The following is a 5,177-nucleotide window of genomic DNA, read 5'->3' as shown; positions in this document are numbered from 1 at the left end:
TTCCTGTGAGGGACTAAAATAACAAATATGTACAAAAAATTCACTGGCACATCATGATGACAGGCCATTTCATTTGATCAGCCTTTGAAAATAAGAGAGAAGTGACTGAAAGAGGACTCCATAACGTGATCCAATACCTTCTGCCATTAAAAATCCCTAAACAATATGATAGTATGATAGCACAATACAAGTTTCTCAGCATCAGAATCTTCCTGAGCTGCAAATTTGGTCAATTTACAGCAGTACAGCAAGAAAGAGGTGGTTTTGTTGGAAAGCTCTGAGAGGGATTATGGTAATTCTTTTTAATGCCCTGTATCAATTTGTCCGGAACATGCTGACTTAATTACTATTACAAACAATAGTATCAGTGACTACTAGGAATTATAATATCTTGTCTTTCCAACCTGAAAGGCACTCAGATAGACAAGAGGTGCAAACTATTCTAAACAAAGATGTAGCTTTTAAAATAGCACGGCTTTGTAGTTATTTACCATTCACTTGTATAGATGGTTTCCTGTCACTGCTCTTACAATATACATATTCTTAAAAGCCAAAGATGAACTATGCAAAATAGTAATATCAGAAATCTGCCCTGTGTCTGTGTCAACAGGCATGGGATTGGAAAGACAAATGTTGTCATAACCTCCACCCACTGGAATCTGGTTGTTGGTTTTGTTAACACATCCTCTGGCTATTTGAACTGGTCACTCAAGAAGTCAACAGTAAGTCAAATTGTCAGGAATTCCTTATTAGTCATTTCCTTGCTGAGCTGGATGCTCTGCATTCATGTTTACAAATAAGCTGAAGTCTTAGTTGTGCTTTGATGGTGAATCAAAGACGTTAGAGGAGTATCCACTGTTCAGCTCCCAAAATTGGTAGGTTTATATTTCTTGATGCAAGCAAACACTGCTGTTTGTCAGCAGTCATGCTGCTGCTGACTTACATGGGTTTTCAGTACCCGATTTTTATTGGGGAGGGGGAAGAAAGACATCTTCTATTCCCTTCCACAAAAGGTTTCCAGGCAAGAGTCTCAAATATTTTCAGTGCAATAAGAGCTTAAGTTATTTCATTGAGCTTTTGGTTGATGTGGTAGCACTGAGTGGTTATGTGTGCTCATACAAAGACGCGCATCTGTTGACTTTTCATGTCTTAATGCAACAGCTATTCTTGCACAATATATTCAGTTATCTGGACAGCTGCTAAGATTGTGAGTCAAATGTTTATTTTTGCGTATTTTCACAGAAGAACATAAAAATTTTACCTTTAGGCATTTCTTCAAATTACTCAATACTGAACAGGCCGTGTCTGAGAACAGGCAAAATGGACATGATAAGAAAGAGGAATGTGGTAGAGTTTCATCCAAATTCCATGTATTTCTTTTGGACTATTCTGCATTTCTTGGCAAATTTACTTCTCTTCCTACTAAAGAGTTACATAAAACATGCCACCATTTTGCCATATCTGACTAGTAAGTCAGTTTTCTGTGCAATGAAAGGCTAAATTGAGTACACAGTACTGGTGCTAAACTGAGTACTCGGAAAACAAGTAATCTGTAAACAAAAAGTCTGAGTTATGTTCGGATACTACAAAACTTGTTTATACAAGAAGGAATTACGTGGCAGAAGCAGGTTTATTTTTCCAGAGCAAAATCACTGTGGAATTAGATGGCAGAAGCAGGGATGTTTCTCCAGAGCAATATCACAATGCTTAAGCCATACAACAGCCTTTTTTTTTTTTTTTCCCTTTTTTTTTCCTACAGTTCCCAAGTCGCTTTACTTACAGTTCCCAAGTCCTTTTACTTAATGACTCCTGTAGATTCTATACTCACGCTAAAAGATTGACTCAGCTTCATATCCCCATCCAACCATAATGTATCTCTGGACTCTAGACTCATCAGTAAATTTAAGACAATCACTCTATAAGCACCATATGGAAATAATATCAATTACTTCCCATTTTATGTGAAAAGTGAGATCTCATATTATTTTATGCTACAGATCCTCAAAAGGCTTGCTCAATTAGGATTCCATGCAATGTCCAGTTTACAGAACAGCCAGTTCATAAAGTTATGGGTCACAGAGATGGAAAACTTTCCAGCAATATTTTCTAAAACAGCCAAGAGTCTTTTAGAAAAGCTTAATGCATTTTCTGATGAAGACGAGGTTTGATGAAAAATAATTCCTTTGTTTGTAACAACACAGTTGTAACAAAATAGATGCTAATTTCATTTTTCTATATTATGGTGGTAAGTACATTTTCCAAAAGAATCTTCTTGCATTATGAAGAGTATGATGTTTTTCTCAGAGTTTGTTTCACAGCAACTGCTTTCTTACATCCAGATGAGAACTGTCTTGAACCAATCAAATATACATTATACAGACATTATTCCACCAATACAAAGACAGATTAAATGCTTGACTCTGAATATTGTCTTGTGTGCTTGCTGCCAGTAACTAAATGTCACAGAAGAAAAACACGTCTATTGGCATGAAGAAGTTTTTTACCTTGGCAGTAGAGGGTTACACTCACACAGGAGACCGATTTTGTTCAAATGCACACTTGTGCTAATGACTTCACAACTTATGCTGCTGCTGCACTTAAGTGGTTACCTTTTTTGTGGTCCTCTGTACTCTTAGGCTTATTTCCAGTAACTAATAAAGACTGAGTCATGGGGTGTAGTTGGCTAGCAGATGGAAGCAAGAAAAAGGAGGAGGGAGATATGGCTTCCAATGCTTTGTTTATGAGAACATCCTTCCTGTCATCAATATCCGCATTCCATTAACGTATGGTTTCAATTCTGCCTTTGCGATGTGCTTCAAGTTCTATAGTCAAAGCATATATGCTCCAGTCAAGCACATCTCATTTCATATTTAATCAAGAAGGGATATTATAGGAGTTCCAGTGAAAGCTCTAGATGCTTATAAGGCTGCTGCTCCTAAACCTTCTTAATAGTACTGCAAAGCTTATAGCTTTGCCATTACGTAGATGCAAATTCAGCCTGTGAAAAAATATGGATAGCACATATGGAAAATAAAAAGTGCTCCAAAATGGTTGCAGTTTTAGCTATTATCTCGTTTAAAATTTGCATGACTTAAACCAGTATTCTGGCAAAATAAATAAATAAACAAACAAACAATAAAAAAATCTGAAATAGTAGTAATTGGGAAAACTTGAAAGAAAACAAATAATAATTAATAAATCAACCCCCCTACATATTTCTCTTTATTTCCATGTCTTTTATACTACATCCTGGTTCAAAACCAGAAAGGAGCCATAAGAAAACATTTGAAATATGAACTGAAATTCATAGAATCATAGAATCACAGAATTACCCAGGTTGGAGAAGACCTCAAAGATCATCAAGTCCAACCACTGCCTAACCATAGTACCCAAACTCTAACAACCCTCTGCTAAATCACATCCAAAATGCTCTTAAACACATCCAGGGATGGCGATTCAACCACCTCCCTGGGGAGCATATTCCAGTACTTAACTACCCTTTCTGTAAAGAAGTGTTTCCTAACATTCAACCTAAACTTACCTTGGCTCAACTTGAAGCCATTTCCCCTCGTCCTGTCACTTGTCACCAGTGAGAAGAGACTTGCCCCACTCTCACTGTAAGCACCTTTCAGATACTGGAAGAGGGCTATAAGGTCTCCCCTCAGCCTCCTTTTCCCCAGACTAAACAGCCCCAGCTTCCTTAGCCTCTCCTCGTAGGGTTGATTTTCCAAGCCCTTCACAAGCCTCACTGCCCTTCTTTGGACCTGATCCAGTACCTCCATGTCTTGCCTGTGCTGAGGTGCCCAAAACTGAACACAGTACTCGAGGTGAGGCTTCACCAATGCCAAGTACAGGGGCAGGTTGACTTCCCTTGTCCTGCTCACCACACCATTCCTGATACAAGCCAGGATGCCATTGGCTTTTTTGGCTACCTGGGCACACTGCTGGCTCATATTCAGCCGACTGTCCATCAGCACACCAAGGTTCCTTTCCATCAGGCAGCTTTCCAACCACACCTCCGCAAGCCTGTAGGGTTGCCTGGGGTTGTTGTGACCAAAATGCAGGACCCAACACTTGGTCCTATTGAAACTCATGCCATTAACCTTTGCCCATCAATTGAGTCCATCCAGGTCCCTCTGTAGTGCCTTTCTCCCCTCAGGCAGATCAACACTCCCTCCCAACCTGGTGTCATCTGCAAACTTACTGAGGGTGAACTCAATCCCCTCATCCAGATCAATGACGATGTTAAACAGAAGCGGTCCCAGCAATGAGCCCTTGGGGACACTGCTTGTGACTGGCCACCAACCAGATTCCACTCCACTGACCACAACTCTCTGTGTCCAGCTATCCAGCCAGTGCTTCACTCAGCAGAGCGTGCACCCTTCCAAACCACGGGCAGCCAGCTTCTCCACCAGAATGTTATGGAGAACAGTGTCAAAGTCCTTACTGAAGTCCAGGCAAAGGCCTTACTGAAGTCCAGAAATTTAAAATATCCCACAGCCAGCTCCATCGAAGCCTCCAGCTGACCCACCATCAGGTATGGTACTTCAGGATTATGAGTATGATGATCATGAGCAGGAGTTATAACACCAGTGTTATGATTGCCTTCATCTTGCAGCCTTGCCACCACATCTGCCTTCAGAACTGTTTGGCTCTGTTGCTTAATGCTGTTGCATTGCCTGATAAACTCTCTGATTTATCCTGTAGGTCATCCAGCCACTCGCCCCTTTCAAACACCTTTGTGATGTTCTTCTGCATAACATCAATGACTTCGTCCACCTGGTTCTAGACATGCCTGACCTTGACATTTCTGGGTCCAAACCTTGGTCTGGAAGGCCCTCTCAAGACAAAGTCTTCATCTGAATCCTCTTCTAAAAGCTTCCTCTGCTCGCTCTTCACCGAGCCCATCACCTCATCATCGTTCAGGTGCCACTTGAACTTGGGTAGCATGATCCCTGCAGGGGGAAAGGGGCTGAGAGGAGCGCCTGGAGGACAGGCTCAGCCCCTCAGTGGGCTGCAGGCCAGACTGGTGGCAAATGGCTGCTGAAACCAGAGCCAGTCTGCTCCACCAACCTGCTCTGCACTCTGTTCCATTGCAATGGAACTGAGGAAATCATTAAGAAGATATTTAAAGATTATGAGCTACACTACTTGAGTTGCCAACAGTCAACTCAACA

At 41.0% G+C, this 5,177-nt stretch overlaps 1 pseudogene; it reads right to left on the bottom strand.

Moving 5' to 3' along the window:
* Positions 1-4,533: 4,533 nt before the first annotated feature.
* On the bottom strand, positions 4,534-4,950 carry LOC107305947 (vesicle-associated membrane protein 4 pseudogene; annotated as a pseudogene).
* Positions 4,951-5,177: the final 227 nt, after the last annotated feature.

This window comes from Coturnix japonica, chromosome Z (genome assembly GCF_054131305.1).
Source record: "Coturnix japonica strain WE chromosome Z, WE-NBRP24, whole genome shotgun sequence".
NCBI classification, from domain to species: domain Eukaryota; kingdom Metazoa; phylum Chordata; class Aves; order Galliformes; family Phasianidae; genus Coturnix; species Coturnix japonica.
The sequence above is the reverse complement of the archived record's forward strand: the minus strand, read 5'-3'. Positions and strand labels throughout refer to the sequence as shown.